This window comes from Diachasmimorpha longicaudata, chromosome 10 (genome assembly GCF_034640455.1).
Source record: "Diachasmimorpha longicaudata isolate KC_UGA_2023 chromosome 10, iyDiaLong2, whole genome shotgun sequence".
Taxonomy (NCBI): Eukaryota; Metazoa; Arthropoda; class Insecta; order Hymenoptera; family Braconidae; genus Diachasmimorpha; species Diachasmimorpha longicaudata.
Genome location: NC_087234.1, coordinates 7461127 through 7484543, shown reverse-complemented (window position 1 = coordinate 7484543; position 23417 = coordinate 7461127). Strand labels below are relative to the sequence as shown.

At 40.2% G+C, this 23417-nt stretch overlaps 1 protein-coding gene across 1 annotated transcript in view; it reads left to right on the top strand.

Moving 5' to 3' along the window:
• Nucleotides 1–23417, top strand: part of LOC135167031 (uncharacterized) — a 52652-nt gene that overhangs the window by 10432 nt on the left and 18803 nt on the right. The window contains exons 4-5 of the mRNA XM_064129874.1: nucleotides 15479–15763; nucleotides 18691–18844. The gene's annotated coding sequence lies outside the window, so the exon portion shown is untranslated. The remainder of the gene's footprint in view (nucleotides 1–15478; nucleotides 15764–18690; nucleotides 18845–23417) is intronic.

The following is a 23417-nucleotide window of genomic DNA, read 5'->3' as shown; positions in this document are numbered from 1 at the left end:
GAACTCCACTATTAGCCGATAAATTTGCTCGGAGCGACAACAGCCGGCTCATTCACTTCAATTTTATAAGCAATAGTTTTTGATTTGATCGGAATCTCGTCTTTCCTCTCAATCTTTTCGGCTTTTTTACCCACTGAGTCGTTTGATTTAAACGCTTTTCGCCAGGAGAATCCCAGAAGATAACCCTGTACTTTGATGTCGTTAAGGGAAGGTATCAGGAAGGAGCGCCCTCTTTAGCTTTGATAATTAAATTCCTTCACGCGATCGTGAATATTCTTTCATTAAAATAAAAGTACATAGCATCATCTCCGCCTTCCGCACACAAGAAGGTGTTTCCCCGGTGGATCATCGTGTCCTTTTCTCTTCACAAATTTCATGGAAATATTAAACTGAAAAGTACATGGGAGACGATTTATTGGATATGATAGCAGGCAGCGTAGAGTAATATTAAGGGCCATTTTCTCGCCTACTTTTGCGTTATCCCATGAATATCGGAAATCGGGGAATTTATGGGGCTGTGCTGCTACACGCAATTGATTTTACAGAATATACTCGTTTATACCGGGATATTTAAATTTCAGGGGGCAGTCAGACGAGTCGTTGATTTTATCATACGGGAGATGAAAATTGTTGTTTTCTCGGCTGGTTCAGTGGCAACATCGATTATGGCTAATTAATTCTCGTGACGCGGTGAATCGCAATGGGAAATTGAATATTAATCGGTGGATAATTTATTTATCAACGGGGAATCACTCGTGAGAGGAATATTATGGATAAAACAATAATTTTAAGACAATCGCTTATTTTAAATCAATAAAATTTGAAGGGATAATTTTTTTGTGAAGTTGCCCTCATTAATATTGATAATGATGCCACTCAATCATGAAGTAATCAACAATATCCATCATGTCGTGTAATTTTGTTGACCGACACCCCTTGCAAATCATCACCCTTGCTGTGAAGTGCGTCTTCATCCCATAATATTAATAAATTCATTAAAATTTTTTATATTTATGAGAGTCTTCATTTCTCTCCCCCTTCAACTTCACTTTGTCGACACATTTTCGCTTCTTAAATACGGTTTATCATCCGAATTCCGATACAGGGCACACGATTCTTGAATTACCGGTTCCCTCGGGGGGAATAGGACGTCAGTCTTATGAATAAGTGACGATGCGTGTCAGCAAATGGTGCACGGCAACACTTCACCGAAGCAACAGTAAAAACTTCAGTCGGTTTTTGAAGCCATGATTATAGGGATCGATAAGTTGGCTAGCTGAAGAGGACCTGGTCAGCCGTTACGAATCTTCATGTCAATCAGGACTCAATAGAGAGGGTTATTACATATTTTAGATCAATCGCGAAGAAAGGAATAAGTGGGCAAAGGATTGGGAAGCCGTTTCAGTCCTTTAATAAATTGTAACTATCAACATTAACTCCCCGGATTCGCTTCACGCATCGTTTACCTTTCGCTCTTTAAACTAAATTGGATAAAAATTATTAATAGATTTTACCATCTGTCTGAAGCTGGTTCGGTTTATATTGCCGATGAAGTGTGTGTTGAAAGCTCCAAAATGGAGGACGAACTATCGGCATATATCATTATAAACAGTGCCATCTTATGGCCACCACAATGTCTTCAGGTATAGCCGTGGTCGACAGCTGCGGATTTAATTCACATGGGCTTAATTGTCACCCGATATATCGTCTCTTGGTCGTGCTTCCCCTCGCGAAATCCCAAGTAAAAGTGTGCACTCGCATGCGCATTGTACTTACTGTTTTATTTCACGTTACTCCACAATAATTAATTGCCATTTGGTCGGATGTCACCTGACGCGAATCCGCTGTGTAAGTAGAAAAAATTGTTAAAAAGTCGTTGAATAAAAAATTTACGACAAACGAGTCTTGAATATTGAGAATTCCCGAGTAATTCCTTGACTCGCGTAATTACATCTCATTAATCACTGAATGCGTAATGTTTTGAGACCATTATGGATTTGGAATTTTTGACATCTGTCGGCGATCCCTAGAGAGCGGCAATTTTTATAACATTGAAAATGCCCGATTTTTTTTTTAACGGAGGGGGGGGGGGGAGTTTTCTCCTTTAAATTTGGTTTAACAGTGTATATTGAGTTCTCTCGTGATAGAGATTTTGAGAATCACTTTTTCTCATCATCTCTTTTACCAAGTAGGATGGGCTCACGTGTTAACTTCCCGCAGGGCCTAATGAAGCCCTAAACGGGTATTTGTAAAATCGTTAAATTTCGTGGAATTGATTGTACCGAAGTAACATCATCCACAAACGTTAACAAATGTATCATCAAAAAAGGAAGAATCAGAATCGGCAGGGTGAGTTGAAAAACTTGTTGTCTTATTAAAGAATCGCTCTGGAATCACGTTTTTGTGAAGATGCCAACCCAGGCACAAGTCTCGGTGTGCTGCTTTTGGCGTCATTAAACGTAAAAATTCCGTATAAAAGAACCAAATGCAGGACAAAATCGAGGCATGCTGTATCATTATCTGAAAAATCCCCGATGAAATAAGCGAACATGAATAAGTAAGAAGTACACACGAAAAGTCCCGAGGAATATTGTGCACGTGTTCTTTTAGCGAAGGTAAATATTACCGAAAGAGATGGCTTAAAACGCGGTAGGACGTTGCGTTAAAAAATCTAAATAATTTTTTTCTATATGGAAAAAAGACGGTCGAATATATAGAGATGTATATTTTTTATCTATATACGTGCCTTCGTGGCGTCCAGTAATGAAGCCCTAAAGAGGACAAAAATCGTTGCGGCCGATCATGTGAAGGGGCGCGTCGAAGTGAAACGCACAAAAGGCGAAACATGCTCTCGGTAGACACACGTTTCGGTATTACCTCTCGCATGTGGATAATGAAACACAGGACCTGTTATGCAGGACAGAGAGGAGAAATAAAAGGGGTGAAAAAAAAATGTGAGGGAAATGCGAGGACTGGACCAGGACGAAATCAGATACGTCTGTGAAGGCAGAAGCGGTTCAGTGTCATTAAGCAGCGAATAATGAGCGAGTATTGCACGCATGTTCAGGAACGAACACCGGTTTTATTCATGCTCTTTTATCACAAAAAATATTCACTCATTTGAAATGAATTATTCCTATGGATGTAGAATATTCCACGCCAAGAGTGGCTAGCAATTGAAAATACTAACATTGATTTTTACGGTAACACTCAGACGTCAGGAAATTCAACATTTACAACAATTCTCGGAACATCGAAAATTACAGAGATGCATTCGACAAACAAGGAATTACCGAAACTTTAGACGATAAGTTCTAGCCTAAACTGAAACCGCAAATATTCCACCCAGATGTGGCATTACACCATTTCCGGAAGTCCCCAAGGAGTCGGGAGTTTATCGCCAGCAATGAGGAGTCATTAGCACCCCGAGAATAGTCGGCTAAAAGCAAACAAAAGTTCCTCATGGTATTGTCCAGGTGGTCGGACGCTTCTGCTGGCCCCAACGAGACCATCTATACGACCTCACACTATTTTTCAAGAGGATTACAAGAGCCAATGAATTCACCGGTTTAATCTGCCGGATGTCAGGAGAATGAGATGCGAGTAATCCAAATATTGTTTGACTTTATAATATTGTGGCATTGGAACATCTCAGAGATATTTTTTTCCAAGACAGAAGGAAAACTTTTGAGGGTTGAAATGTATTAATTATCAGGGAAGATTCGAAGCGAAAAAACTGTCCATTTGCCCCTGTTGTGATGCATCGATGGAGCCCTAACAGAAAACCAACATTTATTAATCGATTAAATTGCATCGATCATTACCTCGTAAGATCTCATCCAAAAAAAAAACCGAAGACTCTTGACGACAGAAAAATTATCTCAAAGTAAACAAGACTGTCAAAATTCCGATGGAATTCATGAATAAATTGCGCCAGCAGCTTCATCACTCTCCCTGTCCTGATGATATAATTACCCGAGAGGATAAAAATTCCTCATCCCGATCACCCGGCGATTGTCCTCCGTCTAATCATGCGGCTGACGCACCGCTGGAGAAGGACAGAGGGCACCTGTGCGGCAGGTGATGTTGAGAAAGGGCTCGTCATTACGTCACGGCGTACGTGAAGTACCCGAACACCAGATCCCACCTCGTCGGAGAGAAGGAACGGAAAAAAAGGAACGTGATGAGCGGATGATGGAGTTTTTGAATTTATGCGCGAATTCTTCGTGTACTTCTTGATGTCAAATTTCGCATCATTAAAACGTCGTTCGCGTTTCAAATGCAAAATCCTGAATATCGACATAAATATTCGGGCGGCGGGATCGATTTACAGGGCCTGATGGTGGTGGAGAAGTCGTTTATCGGACAGGTGTCGATTCGCAAAATCAATGACTCGTGAAATGAGGGATTTTTGGAGGATTTCATGGACAATTTGGGATGGATATTTTGTGGCTCTTGGGACCTGGGGATCGGTGGGTAATTAATAAAGTTGCCAGTGGGTAACGTGATCGACAGCCATTGTGATGTTGTAGGGCTTTTGACGATATGGAAATTCAACACCGGTACTGCGCCTCAGGTAGTTGACTCCTTCATTTTTCGGGGCACGCGCGAGTCAATGGGATTCTTTGCAATTGATTCTGAATGGATATCTTATGATTGTGTATGTGCGCGTGTGTGAGAAGAGCACCGAAATAACGAGAATTTAAAGGGATGATTAGTACACTTTCCCATTTTTTATTAAACTTCGGATCGATTAAAATTTTTCTACAATCAAATAATTTCTCCAACGAATAATCAACGAGGAGTGATTCCGTTTGAGTGGATGCTGAAGTCTAGACTTCATTTTTTCACCAATGAAAAAAAAACATGGCCCAACGCCAGCCACGAAGTTGAGCAGCATGTGGTAGGCATATCCTCCACAACCATGAAAAATAAAAAACGTAAATTAAATGAATCTGAAGAGGAACCCTACAAAGGCGGCAACCTCGATAAATCTATAGATCGTAAAATTCAAAACCCCATTTTGAGTCGTAAACTTTAACGAGAGCTCAATTCCTGCGTAACCCTTATGACGCCGATTTTTTTCCACAAGACATTTCCCTACAAAAATATAATCTGATCACTGCAGTGACTCAGGTCATCACAAAATATTTAACAGCTACAATTTTCAATAATTTAGTAGATAGACGGATCAACGACAGATTAACAGCGAATTTCTAACTACATTCTAAATGAAAAAAAACTTGCCTGAACCTCAGAAGAACTCGGGTCTGATCGACTCGAGTCATATTGAGCGCGAGATGGGTTATTTTTCGGGGATCGCTTTGTTCTTTTGTCGCTCCCCACTTCAATTATCGAGGCTTTTTTTTCGAAGCGGGTTTTTCATCTCCGAATGAAGTGGTTGCAAGACATATAAGTCGAATAAGGGCCCGCAGGAACTTCCGTCTGTCTTCTACACATGTGTGAGGTTGAACGACCTGTTGATCTTTTAGATGTTTTTTTTGGCGTTTCGCGGCAACAGCTGACGTGCCAAAACCTGAATAAGTCTTCAGACGCGGGCCTAGACTAGCGATTGAATCGGGGAGGGAGGAAATGGCAGGAAAAAATGACGCCTCCTGTAATAGGAATAAGGATAAGGGTTGAGAGAAGCTCGCATGAATTTTATTTAACTAATGGAATAAATAATTGACCTACAAATTTTTTTATTTTGGAAAAAAAAGAATAACCAGGAAGTTCTACCCAGCTGAGGAAATATCTGCGCTCTGATGTTACAATGCTTCATATAAGGGTGCTGTGACGTGACGTCATACGTCCCACGGTTTTTAATCCTCTCTAACTCGCTAGCAGACTGCCATGTCCAGCCTTAAAACATCCCATCATCGTCGCTCATTAAAACGAAACGTCAAGCAAAGACTAGATTACGTTACAACAAATCTGTAATCACCCATCGTTGAGGAATAAACTCAGCGAATTTACACTGCCATCTTCATCATTATACTCAATCAATAATAGTGCGTATGTAATGCCCCGCGATAACCTCGGTAATTTTGTCATCAATTGCCTACCCAATACCTTCGGTCGGCAATATACAGGCGAGACAAAGTGCGAAAGGCCAGTAACGAGTCTTGAGGCGATGTTAATAATTAATCCTGGGGCATGTCTCGTGATACCGTTGAGGCAGCTGCTCGTTATAACTCAAAGACCCATTTTGTAATTGCAGAGTGTATCCACTCTATACGGGCATACGCGCGTGCGCGGTGAATGCGTGCGCGTGTGCTAACACTGAATCGGTGCCTTCATATGTAACAGTGAAAAGTTGTCTCCGTTCGTGACATGTGAACGGCTGTGACCATTTCTTAAACCCTTCGGCATCTTTTTTCGACTTCAAGTCATCCGAAAGATAATGTAAATCGATTTGTCTCGTTATTTTATCCTTCTGGAATTGAGATTGCGCATGCGCCTGTGCACGGGCCATTCAGGCAGGGTGGGGGAGCCGAATAAATACAAGATAATTAGATGGTTGGTTATTAATTGAAATATTCACTTCTCGATTTATGGAACAATAATGATCATTACGATTTTTTATTCTCTCCGGTTATATTGAGTGCAGTAAAATTCTAATGAATACCGGTTGCCTCCAATTATAGCCCGTAGCTCTTAATCTCTCGATCGTTTCCTGCTTGTCATATATTTCTGAGGGGATACGACATACAAATGCTTAGTAGGTCTTATCTTCCTGTCTTAATCCAATTTCAAAAGTTTTTCAATTAATTTACACGCGAGAATTCCGGCGGGGAAACGAGGGTCGAGGGAAAGGTTAAATTTTGTTCAATATCTGTCGTCTTTCTCCAATCCGGAAAGCCATTTTTTCGTCTTTTGTAATAAACATTTATATGAACTCTTAGGATACCATAAACGCCGCAATGTCCCCCCGGCAAAGAATCCCTACACTTTCCAATACCAGAATTCACATTACCGGCGACAAGAAAGAGGTAAAAAAAAAGTAAATGTCGAGTAATAAAATCGTACGTAAAAGTCGTGGACGGATACTCAAACCGTGATTGATGTTTAAGTGGATGTAGGATAAAATTTCTTGTTACAATTCCAAACACAGACCATTTCCCACCGCATCCACGACGGAATGTATTCCGACAATGCAACATTGGAAACAAACACCGCCAAGGAACAGCTGCCGAGAGGTGTATGTTCCCTTCGAAATTCTCCCAGCCATTTTTCCTCGAGCCCTCCATCTCCCTCTCGTCCTCGTTCTCTCCCTCCCCATCCCCGTCATTCATTCACCCGATGATAATTATACCAATGCACATTTATACAAATTTATATCTTTGAGTGAATTATAAGCTACATTTTTAATTTGTCATGTCCGGCTTGCCTTTTTCATCGTTAACGTTTCTTTGCAATTTTTTTTTCTCGTTATTAACCTCGGCCCTTTAGTTTTTCAAATCGTTTTGCGCTCCCACGGATGTTGATGTATTTTTACTACTGTTTTATTATGTCATTTTTATTATTGTTAGCAATGCGAGATTATTGTCGTTTGTGAATGGAGGATGAATTCATCTTTCATCGGGCTTCTTCAATCTTCCGGGTATTATGAGATGTATCTTGTGGTTTTTATTGTAGTTATTTAATTGCCAGTCTTTTATGATTTTTTTATTATTATGAGCTTTGAATTTTTACCCTCTTTCTTAAGATGTTTGACTTGATGAAACGATGTACTTATTCATTTATCCTATTTTTAGAATAAATTAGTCCTTCTGAATCTGAAAGAAATGAGTACATAAAAAATTCATCTCTCATTATCAGGAACTTATTTGTCCGATACAGTAATACCACACTCTGGTTGCATACAAACTGCTATAATAAAAGATAATGAAAAGTACATTCGAGCGATTTTCGATTGCGTTTCACACAGCTTCAGCTTTCCTCTCGTACCCCTTTTTTCCCGGCTTATTCAGGATAAAAGTAGTCATACAGGAGTAGCCAGTGTATGGGCGACGGTTATGCGAGATTCCTTCACGAACGCATCATCATGTATGGCCACCGGATGGTCCATATTGCATTCGTTTTGGTAGGACACGCAATTCCTCCGAGAACCCAGTATGTGGGTCATGTGGGGAAGAACGAAATTCAAATGGAAAAAATCAAAGTTCCACGTAACATTGTCGTGAGACTTCATCTACTAGAACAGGGCGGGTTCATTTGGTGTCAGGGATGCAATCATCTTAATGATAATGCGAAAAAAATAAAGGGCTTCAAAAATCGTTGCTCCGGATTTTTGAAAAATGGATGGGAAAAAATCAACCAGTGGGGCTGGTTCCTACCGTTCTCGATACCTCTTGGGTGTCTCAATCGATCGTTTTATATCGATATACAAGCCCGTTCAAAGGTGTCAATTAATACGAGCCCCTTCCCGCGCCCCGATCAGTTTCGCCACGCTCTTCTTTAGTCTCTCGTTTTGCTGTACTGCTTCGTAAATTGAGTCGTGTCCACACTCGACGATACACGTGAATAACAGAGAGTAGTCCGTCCAGTCTTTTATCGTTGTATGCTTCAGGCAATGCATGACGACAAGACCGAGACAATTTCGTGGAAATTTAAGCGATATCACGGATTTTACGATGTCAAAGTATTATTTAAGTCAGACGATCGTGATTCAATGGCACTTTTATATCTCATGTATCATTGGCCTCCGGCAAATATACGCTACTGATGTACCTTGCTAAAATCTTGAATTGCAAGAGTGCGAAAAAGATCTGTTTTAGGTCTTCAGTCCAAGTGCTCAAAACTTAATATCTCCGGCAGCATTCCCATGCTCATACATATATTTATCCATTACTTGAACATGATTTACCGGATAAAATAAATAATAAACTCGTAAAAGACGGGGGTAGTCATCATAATTGAACGTTAGTTGAAGAGGTTCTATAATCTGGCGTGCCACAATTATTTCTGTTAGGCGGAAAAAAAATGTATGTTAACCAAAGTTCAATCTGGAAAGTGGTAAAAATCATTATCTGGATCGCAATATATCTTCGGTGAGTGCGGAAAAGGTAAGGAGGTAGCTAAAAGCAGAAGTTGAATGAAAAAAAGAATGATGAGGAACCTGAAATACAAGGTGGAACCAAAACAGTGAACCAGAGCAGTGAGAAAAGTGGGTGCGGTCCCACCAGTGTACAGGTGGATCGCACGCGTCGTAGCCGTTTATACCCAGAGTATTTGGGTCCACTTTAATCCGAGAGAGTCATATCGGAGGTACCTGGGCCGGGGAGTTGCCTATTCTCGGTAGAAAATAATATTAATAATGAAATTGACCAAAAGTAAAGACTGTGCAACATCAGGGACGCGTCTCGATTTTGGGTGAATTAATTCAATGAAAAATTTCCACGGGGAATTATGGGCCGCCATTTTTTTCGATTAATCCATTGTCAAACGTATTGATTAATTGATTCTCACACCTGTGAATTTATTCATGTATGGAGATTAAAACTCTGTCCCCCGTGTCGTTTTCTCGGTAATTAAAATTCAAACGCCGCGGGGCTGACGATGTTCGATCGATCGATGTCTCGACATGTCGACTAATCGATCTTCACAGGGGAATTTATTCATGTATGGAGATTGAAATTTTATCCGCCATTCCCACCTCAGTAATTAAAATATTCGCCCCATGGGTTATATTTCTCGGACTGTATTGGTTTTCGATTGATCGAGCTACTTGCAGTTCGACAAAGCCGGTCATTATTTTTCCGATAGCGCAATAGTGAATGACGGGAAAAAAATATATTTCCTCAGTCATCGATTTTTAAATATTAATCAGCAGCTCTGGTCAGAGATCTACTACCGATGCTGTGACGAAAGCAATTTTCCACTTGTTTTTCTGCGATTGACGATGGTTTTTTCCTTCAACAATTGAGATAAACCGTCACGGCAATATGATGAGCACGTCGGCAATGTGAAAAGGGTCCATTGCTCGGGGTTAGCGTGCCTCAAGTCCCATTAAACTAATTGCAAATGTGCAACTTCACCCCAGACCCATTGAATTTTTTCCAAACCCCAGCCGAGCCATTGTTTCCGAGAAAATCGCCAAGGTGCAATATTTCTCGAGTTGCTGGGCATTTCCCGTGTTGTGCTCTTATCGATAATAAACAATAAACTATAACGCATCATTTTGTCTCATTCAGCTTGGAAAAGTGGAGTGAAATTATCGCGCAATAGGTTATATCCTATTATACATAATTTAAGAGATTTTTTTCCCGTCCGATGGATTCCATGAAGTGCGAAATATCTAGATGGCGTTCTCTCTCAATTTTTCTCCGTCATTTTTCTTCTTTCAGATTCAGATTGCCTCATGGGATATAATGAGAGTTGAAGTGGTTGAGGCGGGATGTAAAATTGCAGGAATAAAACGATCGTTTCGGGAATTCCTCGAGATAAACGGAACCGAGATCATCATTATTGTATTATATATTTCTGAATTTTACTTCTCCCTCTCTCACTCGTTATTTTCACTCTTTATTTTTATCATTCTTACGCTCATAATTTTTCAAGTTATTCTCCTACCTTTCTGGGGAACAAATTAAGTGGTTTTCACGTTATCACATTTTTGTGGGCATTTAATGAGAAAGGAGTATGCGAGAATATCAATGTATGGACAATTTTGTGAATTAATTGTCACTCTTTTGATTATTTAATTGTACCGGAATCGAAAGGGAGTACGATGGTATGTACATTAAAAATCAGATAAAGTGTATTTTGTGGTGTCGTGGAGGGAGAAATTTGACTGGTTATTTGTGGGAAATTGTGCACGGGTGGTCTTGGATAATTGAATCGAATGAAACATGGATTAATTTCATTATTGGTTTAATATTCAGCTTATTAACAGAGTCCGGTCTAATCACCCCGATTCAGCAAGCTCTCCCCATCACATAAATATTTTAAACGACGCAAATTGCTCCCGTGATCATTCGCAGGCGACAAGATTAATTTACAGATTCTCTTCTCGCAACGTCAGCATCAAACCTTATAGAGAATACCCTATACAGCGAGTACACTCTCAAGTCGTCATCATTTGTCTCAAAAAATCCCCGACCTAATGCATTCAAAAATTCATAGCATTTCATGTACGTCAGTGTTAAAAAGACATTCACCGATACCTCAAAGTCGGAAGCCCCCTGAATTCACTTGTGCAAGTTAACGGAATTAAATGTTAACCAGCATCGTCCCATACACGTCCAGAGGATCTCAGCGACGGCTGAAAAAAAAAAGGTGAAACAAAAAATTTCTCATGAGAGATTGACCATACGTGAAATCCGTAAATGGCATTCGCCGGGGGGTACGAGGGAGATGAGTTCGGGTTTTAAAAGCCGAACAGAGGTAAGATCGATCTTATATTTTTCGTCGATCGAATGATCAGACTCAGAGACAACCAGACTCCCCAACTGAAAACACGTGTATCACGAATTTGGGCATACTTAAACATTTGCCGACGCAAAACCCCCTAAAGAGATCGTCGAATGTGTTCCCTCATCAAAAAGTTTAACGTTTGAGTTTTCGTTAACTCCCGCGATTTTTTTCCTTCTTTTCTCATCAATGTATCCAATTAGGAGTGTTAAAGGGGTCACAAAGTGATGCCAAAACATTGGAAGAGAGAAAAATGGGAGGAGATGGGTCGAGCCTTCGTCTGGTTAATTAGCTTCTCTTACCTTTTCTCGAGACACTTTGCGCCGCGGGGGGTTGGCCTTCCATTAGGTACATTGTGCAAATTTTAAATAGACAAAAGGCGTCTTTTATTGTCAATATTTATTGCACATTATAAATACTAGTGACCTAAGCCATTGTTCAATTTGGTGGAGTTTAAAGCAGGTATCTGTCAGGGATAGCGCCACCGGTTTATAAATTGGCCACCAAAGTCCTTAATAGGGATCACCCAACAAACTATTCTCATTTTTAAGACCCTCTTTTCGTGAGAGTGGCTTATAGGATTGACGAAATCGTAAAGCGAAAAATCCCCTTGTAATACCTATGACAATGACGCAATCGTGCTCTCCGATTAAAAACTTGCCCCACGCGAGGGTGAACACTCGATTGTACCGAACAACTGGTGGATGATGGGCTATACTGGTAATACCTGGAATGATCTTTTATTATTGTCTACCTAGTCATCCCGGGCGATTGATTCTCACGTATGTAGATTTGAAAGGATTTTTTTTTTTCAGACTGGGCAGGGGTGAGTCTGGATGAGAGCTTTTGATTCGATAATATAAATCATTCATTAATACAGTGTCAACAATACTATTGATACCTCTGGTTTAATTTTTTTTAATTGCCCCACGATATTTTGATGCACAAGGAAAATTGTGAGAACTGTCTCTATTGAAGATCAGCGAAAAATAATTCTGAAAAAATATATCAATGGAACAGGTGCCTTTAACAAAACGAAGGAAAAAGATACTTGGCTTTCTCCCACGGCATATCTCTGATCCTCAACACCCAAAGTGGCCTTTACACGTGAAATGGCGCTACTTCTTGGCTTCTTGGTAGGAGAGACACTCTCAGGTGGCAATTCGATGTATATACTTTTGTTTCATGGGCGTGAAGGAGAGTTACACTTGAAAGTATATATATACCTGAGTTTTAACTCTTGTTTCTTTTTTTTTTTCACTAAAGTTACGGGCTGGACGGCTGGCCGTAATGACACCTCTTCTTACCGGGTTTCATGATCATCACCGTCGACGTTTACGGTTTATATCCCGGTATTCTCGAAAAAATATTCCCAAATGGTATTTGATTCGTACCTCCGAGGCGAAAATATCAGACACGTATCACTTCCCTCCTGCTGCGAATGTGTCGGAGAGATAATCACTACTTATAATGTATACGGCAATTCGACAACACCGGTTCAATGAAAGTTCGATATGATGAATTGACACGTTCTTTAAAAAAAATTAATATTATAATGATCGGAGAAATCTTGGGTTACAGCGAAAATTTTATGGGTACGGAGGAGCGATGTCAATCTGAGATATTTCACGGATGAATTTGGGCCTTTTCATGGTGGCCTCCACAGAGCGAAATATTTACTAAATATTACAGACCGAAAATGACCGAAAAGATACCAAATTTCCATTGAATAATGGGAGTCGCTGAAACATTAAAAAAATAGTGACACCATTTGCAGGCAGTAGGAGGTGTCCTCAAGAAATAAAAATAAAATGCAGATGCACAGGTGCCTTAGTAAGCTCGTTGTTTCAGAATTTCACAATTGACTATGATCGTTCCCGATCATTTTCTTGAATCCGCACGTGCTGGGTAAAAAGGGTGTGCAACCGTTTTTTTCATTCTCTAGTGGAACGGAAGCACCTGCGGTCGAACACTTTAGGATTAGGACACTTGTCTTCATGAAACACGTGCGACAAGTGCACTCTTATTGTTCAATTCAGGTGTTTTATCGTTCCGAAGATCAACGCCTTTGAGACTTTTTGTTTTCTACCTTCTTTCGACGATTTTATTGAGGCTTAATCAATTCTGAAATGGAATAGTCGTCGGTTGTGCAGATGATTGACGTCATCCAGTGGATCTCAAGGATATTTGGTGCATTTAATAATTTTTTTTTCAACTAAAAAATGAATAGAACTTCAAAATATTTCTCCCAGTGTAAAATTGAAAAAAAAAATTAAAAATCTGATTTCTCTTCTTGTTTTTTCACTTTGAGTATTTTTTCCCACGTCTTCATGCGACTATTGGACAAATCTGATTCTCAATTGAATTACCATAACAATAAAACCTATTCCACCGTCTGAATAACTCGAAATATCTGTAATTTAACGTTTTAATCAGCCAAAGAACATGGACAACAGGGAGAATGATAATCACCAGGATATATCATCTCCGCCCGTCTTCCGGCTTGTTCGTCCAATGAAGCATTGTGAATATTTATGATGCATTTTCTCCCTTCCATCATTATTCCACAATTGAGTATAAAGAAGAGATCCGGAGTATTTAATTACATGCAAGCTCTAAATGCAGGTGCACATGTGTGTTTCATTTCAACGTGAAAAAATATAGACGGAAGAGCACGCAGGAGGTATATGGGTATCGAGTTGATGAAGCGTGCGAACCAATGCCACCAACGATTCACCACACCGAGTGGTAATTAAATCGAGGGAAATTAAAATAAAATGTATGGAGACAGTTGGGTGGTAACGTCTTCCTTCGGCCCGCATTATCGTCAAGTGTGGGAAAAATCGAGAGCCAATCGAAGCTTATGAGAAAAACCGTTTGAGATTATTCATTTTTTATTTACCACAATATATTAGAAAAAATATATATATATAAATATATTTATATGTATGTTGGTAAATATTTTCTGGAGTATTTTTTATCGTCCATTTTCTCATGAGAAAATTTTTCACGGTCACCCCGGCAGTCGACGCCGAAAGTCAATCAAAGATTGGAAATTGAATCGAAGAATGTGCTCATCGCATTGATATCCAAATGAATAAAAGAAAATATTCTCCCAAAATTTCCGAGACTCTGGAGTGAAGAGGATTCTCAAAAGGCCGGCCATAGATCATCTCGAGGAAAATATGAAAATATGAAAGAAAAAATTCTTTACATTTAGTTTCGCTTTCACGTGGTTTTGGAGGATGACAATGGAGGGGTCAGAGAGAGAGAGTTTGCATGACACTGGTCAATTTGTAGAACTGAATACATGAGTTTAGGTTTCTAGAGAATGACAAGGGGGAGTGTGTAAACTGTCTCCCAGTGGGAATATTTTCCGAGGCGGTACGAGGGGGAGGGAGGAGCAATCATCGAGGGGTTCCTCTTTGGTAATTGACACACCGGGGAGTGAGGTCACAATCGGCGTGGGAGTCATATTTTATATTTGCTTTGAGGGCATCCTGCTGTCTGTGATACGCAGGAACAATGGTGGAGGCTTGGGAAAGACTTTGTTTTCGGGGATTGGAACTATTCAGGGAGATTTCGTGAACTATTTTTGAATTATCTTTGAAAACAATGGAAAAGAAATTTTTTTGGGTCTTTTGACACTTGGCTGTGATGAATTATTTTCAAGAGGTTCTAAATTATATATTATTTATATGGCATAAATGATATACAATTCTTTATTATATACTTTTTGCATTCGAACGAACGTTAACCCAAAAAAATAGTCCAGTTCGTTGACCACGTTATGACAGATGTTTGACGTTTGTAAATACGTCGGAAATATGTCAGTACCAACAATGTTATGTCGGAGAATGTGAATGCGCACCAGAAGAATTGTTCCAAGTCATAAAGAAAACCACCAATACCCCTAACCTAATTCGACCAAAAATACAAGACCCCGTGAATTTTGATTTTCTTACTAACCCAGAAATTGCTCGGATGTCCGGCGATATTCTTTGTCATTGGCCACTTTTGCATACAAATTAATGTTCGACATTGTTGTTTTTTCCGGCTGCAGACAGATCGGTAACAAGGTGAAGGATATGGCAAGAAGATGAACCGTGACCGGTAATCAGTGGCACGAGCTCATGTACTGACTTGTGGCCACTCGTCCGCGTCTCTCTTTCTCTTGGCGAGGACTGATGGGGTGGAAACAGAGATAGTGACAGGAGGACTAAGGTAACTCTGAGCTCTAGGCGCGGTACCATATGGTGTACCGAATAACTCAGTGGTTCTTGGTCACAAGGAGGCAAGCGCATATGCTCCTGGACGTCTGGGCATCATGATTAGAGCTGTGAGAATGGTAATTTTTTTTATTTACACATTTCATAGTTAGTTGCACTACAGATAAAAAAATAATAGTTGGCCAAAATCGATATCTTTTAATTAATCGAGTGAGTCAACACTGTGGCCCCTCGGACCATTCGTTCCCACCATAAAAATCACCTACAGATAAAAAAATGTCTCGTCGATCAGAAAATACAAACAGTCACGGGAAGTAATTGTAACTTGAGATGAGAGGGAGCCGTCAATTTTCGTCATGCGTACGATGACTTCATTGGGTTGAGAATTGATTAAAGATCGTGCATTGACGCATTTCTCCATCGAGTGGGATTACAATTGGTTAATCCATGTTTATTAGCTTTTTGAGAGTGACATCAAAGTCGATGGCTGGCGGATTTCAGGGGATCGACAGGATCGGCGACAAGGTACGTGGATAGGAGGAAAAAGGGAGAGAAATCGACTCCCGCCCCACGAAGGGCATCAATTTAGGTTTTTTACCTGGCCACGTGGCGACGCGTGCTTTCTACCAGGACAGTTGGGGGATATCGCAACAAAATTCGGTTACGATGATAGTCGATGATCGTTCTTGATGGACATGAGAATGTTCTGAACATTGGCTTGCGTCATTTTACTCTGGAAAATTATCGTGGAAAATATTTTTTATATATTGTTTTTACAGAGACATTAGAATGATCTGTAGGAGTGTAATCTATTGGAAATTATCATTGGAACACAGCCAACATAATTTATATCAATTCAATCCACAAATAAAAAAATTGAAAAACTTTAGAAAATCGGTCACCCTTGAGGAGTCCGCCATAAATCGATCGTTTGCATGTCTACCGGCCCCTCTAAACTACGAGTGAATCCCCATACTGTATTTGAAATCATTACGTAATCTCTTTTATACACCAGGCTGCGCTCAGCAACGGTTGCCCATCATTTATGAAAATGACGACGATAAAAATCAACCCCATACTATAGGGCCCATGCAGCCTATAAAAGTCAATGAGTGACGATCGTTATTACAGGGCTGTTTGTATTTCTATCCTCCCATTTTCATTAAACTGAAATACACGATTAGGTTTTTCTGTGGGTGGTGGAGAGGGGGACAAAATGGATCCTTTTGGGTGTTCAGTGATTTCATGAATAGAAGTATCAAAAAAATACTGCACATTATAATTTTTAGAGCGTTCGCATATATTATTATCACGCCACAGGAGGAGATGAGGAAAATATTGGAAAATAACGTACTGTAATAGTCTATGAGTATGTCACAGAGAAAATAATAAATACAAACAGGTGGGGAAAATACGTGGGTTTGGCGGCAACACCCATTGAAATATAATTCACCGCAGAGGAGGCATCCATATGAAATTACAAAATGCATAGGCCATATGCATCTGTCCCGTATTCGATATGTGGGATGGCTCAGTCATTGGTAAACCCCAATGTCTGGTGGATCGTTTTCATATAAAAAGTCAGTTGCGGGTTTTTTTTCCTTCATTTGCAATGTTTTGTGGTCAGCATTGTCATCTCTCTTCCTATGAAATTTGCGATGAACAATTGTTTCGTGTTATTTTCCAAATGTTTCCCAAAGAGAGGGGAAAAACAAAATTGTAAACTTCATTTTGCAGCGGAATTTTCTTGTGATCAGAGATGACCAGGGAAAACTTCTACTAAACTGATTTTTTAAATTGTTTTTTAAACGTCTTTCCACGTGATGGAACAACAGGAAGTCACGAGTTTGAGAGACTGAAATTTTTCCCCCCTGAAAATAATAGTCGGCTTTTCGCCACATGGCACCCACGTAATTTCCTCTGCATCTTCTATTGACCCTAGTATTTTGAAGTTTTTCTGAAGGACTACTGCTTCCGGTGTACCTTTGTAGGTATTTATGATTTTCAGAAATTCATCCTGTATTTTATTTCAATATTTACAAAGTCAATCAGCAGGATTGAATACAGAGTTGTATTTTTCAAAAAAATATTTTACATACAATACTTCAAATAAAAGATGGAACGAAAAAAATAATAAAATGAAATAACTAATTTAGCTCAGGATTGATCGAGCGTCTCGCAAATGTTGAATTCGAAATATCGATTAACCCCCGATATCAAAAATCCCGTGAATTTCCAGGAACCACTGGTGCCCTTCCTCTGCGTTCAAAAAATGTGGGTGGAGATGACGCGATTAGCAATTAACTTTCGGCGTTTTTCGATACCGTCTGGATGATACTTTGTTGAACCCCTCGGTTATGCCCCAGCTTTTTACCTATACCCGGCGTGTGGCTGTTGTACAGAGTGGGGGTCCACACGCTTCAAACAAAGTATTCAACCCCCGATTTCCGTTTCGGAAACCGTCATGTGGCGCATTAATTGGAGGTGAAGGAAATAAAAGAGCAGATTCGTTCCGATGTACAGGGCTTTCTTGTCTAGCTCTCCCGGGGACGTTTATTTTTAGTCAGGAAAATTGCTTGAAGGGCCCATTGTATGCGCGATGATTGAAAAATTATTGTTTCCCTATTTATGTACTCACAAAAATGGCTCATTTTTATTATTATTTTGTATCTGTGTTACTATGGAATCCGCGCTTGGAAGCAAGAATAAAAGGAGTCCATTTATATATTTTTCTTTTATCTCGATGACGCGAGAAACGCAAGAATCTCAGCTACTCAGGTTGCCGCGGGTTTCCGTTAGGACTAATTCGGCGAGATTTTGTGTTACCAGAGGTCATTTGTCAGTGCCGGAGGTTTCGGTCCACTGGAGCCTTTACCCAAAGCCCGCTGGAATCTCCGGCAATGACGTGCCAGAGGCGCAACGAACCTTCGCAAATAAAAGTTCAACTTCCCTCGAGAAATCATATCAATTCTATCCAACAAAAAAATCTATTGGTATCTCAAGAGAGGAATGCGAATAAATGGGAGAATTCAAATTTTATTTTCAGGAATCTGCAGCACCAATGAAGCACGTGGCACGGAAAAGATAACTGTCACTCTGCGGCAATCGATCTATCACCAGAATAATAGGGCGAAGCATACGAACACCAACTGGCGTTTTAAATCCCAGGTGACTTCAATGGGGAAGGTATCCTAATCTGGGTGAGTGGAACAATTCATTATATTTTTAGAAGAATAATTGGGTTCCGTATGCATTAATAATTTTTTCATTTAACAATCGCTCAATGAGATCTGAAGTTAAATTTCGTAATACCAGCACTCCCACAAGAACAATGACAATGTCATCACAACTCCAAGGAGTCCCCGATTACTTCATTAAAAATCAAAACACATAGCCCTTACAAATCACCACTTAGTCCTGGAATCCCCCGTGAAGAAGTGATGGATAAAAAAAAATATTGCCTCCATAAATCAATTTATTTGATTCCTCTCATTTACGATAAAACTCGGTATTTTATCGTCTGATTTATATGTGAATCGAGGCACGCACCAAGAAGACTCACCTTACTTCTCAGTTTCTCATTAATAAAACATCCATTAGGATCGAATACGGCTTGCCAGCAAATGGTGAATCGTCATATATTATAAATACGTATGACCCCTTTGTGAAACCTGTAACCGCCGAAAATCCTCTTGAAATGGCCACCTGCCCTCCTCCCCTCCCCCCATCCAATCGAATTAATTTGTCAGTTTCAATACCCCTTTTTTCGTTAATTCCTTGAAGATCGGTTCAACTTTCGCAAATCCATTTTCGGAATATTGTTCCAGTATTTTTACTTCTCTTGAGGTTGATTGAAATCGGAAGAAAGAGGGCTCCTCAGTCCCCTCGGGTTTCCTTAATCAAAAAAATCTCCGTACAAATTCCTCCGTCGAAAAAGTCAACTACATCTAAAAATTCTCCAAGATTTCCCACATGTTCCGCATGTCGCAAAGACAAGGGGGAGGGTACACGCGCCAGGGCGTGGAGAACACGCGATCAAAAATCCGCCGAGGGTTGCGAGAGTCCAGAACCGAAGAGGACGAATAGGGGGCGGGGAGGGGGACTGAAAAGGGGGTATATGGCTCGTGCTCCTGGCCGATACGGTCTCGCGCATATCGGACAGTGTCTTCACCTGCACGACATATGGTGACGGGTGAAAAAAAAAAAACAGGAATAGTGTATAAAACGATGAACGCTATGGGGATGCAACTGGGGGATGCGCATCAACGACTAAATATATACAGCCCAGGGGTTAATTTGTTGGATGCCATCGAAAAAAGCCCAACCGGTCAGTGCGCCAACCCCTCAGGTATACACCAATGCACAACTTCCGGTACTTGACCCCGACCATCCTCATTCTCACCCCCCCGCCCTTCAGCCCAACGCACTCACTAAACCACCGGCCTCATCAACGTCACGCAACAATGCCTACCCTTACCTCAATTTCAAAATATTTTTTTCGACGGGGACTAAACACCCCCATGTCAAATCCTAGCACAGGGTGAATCACCGGTGAATCTTCATTTTAGTCGAAATGTTGCGATAAATGTTTGGGCGGCGGTAGCACGGGGTAGGATCACCAGAAGGTAGACGCCCCTCGGTAGATGAACGATTTCACTTTTACAATGCAACAGATTAATATTTTTAGCATTGATAGTCAGTAATAGTGAGAAACAATAATTTTCCTCACTCTCAGATGTCAATTGAAAAATTAAAAAATTTCAAAGATTACTCATGAAGAATTTAAATATTTCCCACGTGAAGGGAGGATTGAATAGGAAAAATCAACTGTTAAATATGAGAAAATGAGCCCAAATAGACGAGAAATTCGGATACAACGGAGGAGAACCCACAAGTTATTTTCTATTATCCGTTGAAAATTGGAATTTCCAAAATTGGGGTACAATGCGTTTTGTTTCGTAAGACAGTTTCCCTGGGGCTCCGAAGTTTTTAAATAGGGTGCCAATGAGGTATACAACGGATTCACCTTTTGTTGTGGATTTCAGTTGATACAGGTGCACAATACAATATTGTGTCTCGGAGTGGGCCACCTCCTGAGACACCTTGAAAGACCTACCCCAACGAGGAATAATATAAATATGATTATGGATAGTTCGTCAGAATAAATCCATGAGCATCGAATTCCGTCTCCAATTCCAATTACAAAATATAGTAATGAAAAATGTTGGATAATTTTGATTGAACATTCACCTGCCTTTTTGATTTTTTTTCTCATTGAAACTTCCGGTATTTCATCAGTAGAAATTTGAAATTAATTAGTCCTTGAAGTTCACTAACTGCTTGTTGAATTCTCCAACTAGTCGTTGAAATTCAGCAAATAATTTTCACCGTGAAAGGTGACGTGAAACAGTATTTCACCCGGTGAGATACATTGCCAATGATTTCACCAATTAAACCTTCGCGCGCAATAATATATCCTTGAGGAGTGTTCAATGAACATCAAAGGTGGTAGCCGTGAGGAAAATTAATGTAAGAGATGGAGCGATGATCGGACGGTCGGAGATATAAAGAAGTAGAAATGAATTACAGGTGGTCTTTTTTTCCCTGACACCACCTGCGTGAGCTTTGTACACTTTTTTCTCTATTCTGGTTTAGTAGTCTGAACCCAAGTGCTGAGGGATTTTATTACTTCAAATCGCGAGCTGCCCATGCTCACTTATCGATTTTGGGAAAGTAATTTCCGAATCCCGATAGCCGATGGCTAGAATGCATTGACAATCGAATGACACGTCATAATAAATATCACTTGTCTCTTCATCCAACGTTAAACACCTCATAAACCCTACCTACCGTAATTCCCCAAATATTGTGCCCATTTTTTTCACCAAGAATAAACACTCCACCAAACCAAAAAATTTAACGATCGCTCGTGAATATTCGTAATGATCGGTACGAATAATTTCCCCGGGTACCCAGTGAAGCTATAACTCGATCCATTTTTTTCTCATCGTTAAACTCCCATAAATGTACTCACCTGCATTTACGACTTGCAAAATTTTTGACTTATTAAACTTTAACTGCAAAGCAAACACTTCGAAATTACCAGTACAACTCATCTGCATGTGCGTTAAAGCTGTGAAAATTGTGGGTTGATTTTTTTCTAGTCCAAGTGCATCGGCCGAAAAAAAAATATATTCGCCCGAGGAATTTCGCAGGTGATGGAACTTAATGGCTCAATCCCCAAAAAACCTAAAACACTGATGAAAAACAAATTCAATTTCATTATTACACGTATTTTTACAGCCCCGAGGGATTCTCCACCATTCGCTGCACGTGGAATTCTGATTAGAGATTGCATTTTCGAGATTCCCCCCTGCTTTACGAGGTAGCGGACGAAAAATTTATCGTCACCAATTTGTCCACAGCTGATAAATCAGTTTAGATAAATCCTACGTGCACCTGTTTATCCTCGTCTTAGCCCATTTTTTTTCCTTCGTTTTACCCCCTAAACTGGTTGGCAAGAGTCATCTTTTGTTTCTGTCTCACTCTCTCAGTCCACTTTGTGAGAAAAAACGAAATAACATTGCGGGACGAGTGCGAGTCATCGCTCACGAGCACCAGGTACGTGTGTACCACCGGTACCGTCTCACTTCTCCTCCTTTAACCGAGGCTGTACTTTATTACCACTTCGAGTATAATCACTTGGACAATTTTAAGGTCCCAACATAATGCTCCCATAAAATTTCAGCTAATTGTACCCACTGACCATGCACTGGCAAATCACAAGGAGTAAATTATTTCCTTTTGAGGTTACGGCGAGATTCACTGGCCAGGGAGGTACATGTAATAAGGATAAATCAGCCAGGGGAGGGATAACATGTTTATTTCGCTTCAATTATTGCCGGAACATCGGCTCCTTACCGTGAATATCGAATGATTTTTTTTTATCTTCGCATCAGAGGCGCGCGGACTTGTGACGTGATTTTTACAAATTTTTTATTCTTGTTCTCCTCCGGGGGATCCGGAAATTTTATCAGCAGTCCTATTCTCCCTCCGATTACCCGTAAATACAGGAAATAGACTCACTCGAGTGTCAGTGAAATTTGGGTCAAATTAATCAATTGGGCTTTCGTTCTAACGAGATAAACAATGAATTTCAAGTGGTACTTACTTAAAATTTAATGATGATCGAGGAGGGCACATTGGACCCCAAAATTGGCAAGGTTGAATGATGGTGAGCGGCCGTAAGAGCTCCTCAAATGGTCGACGAGGGCATAAAAATGAATGTCACGAAAATTTAGGTAGCATCACGATGACCCAGTACCAGAGGCTTTAATGGCACGACAGCTGGGTGCATCTCGACACCGGTGATGTTGGCCGAAATGTGTGAGTCCATAATTCGGTGATTACCGATGGTTCATAGTGCACGAAGAAAGAGTGGCAATAAAAATGCATCTGAAATGACTTCTGCCGAAGTTCCTTTATAATTTTGTACAGGAAGCATATTTGTGCATAATTTAAAGTAACAATATCGACTCAATTATCATTTTTGTTTCTTCATATTCAAAGTGCCATTATGTGAATTCGATAAGGAGAAGGACACGCGGAACGACTTGTACATTTTAAACTCATTATTGGAGGGCTTTCCAGATGTCGAATTCCCGTGGGTTAATAGGGTCAGCAGGTCTATGTCTGGATGGGGATTAATTTCTGGGTGATTTCAGCTTTCATTGAATATTCCACAAATAATAGAATGAGCATGATAGTCATATA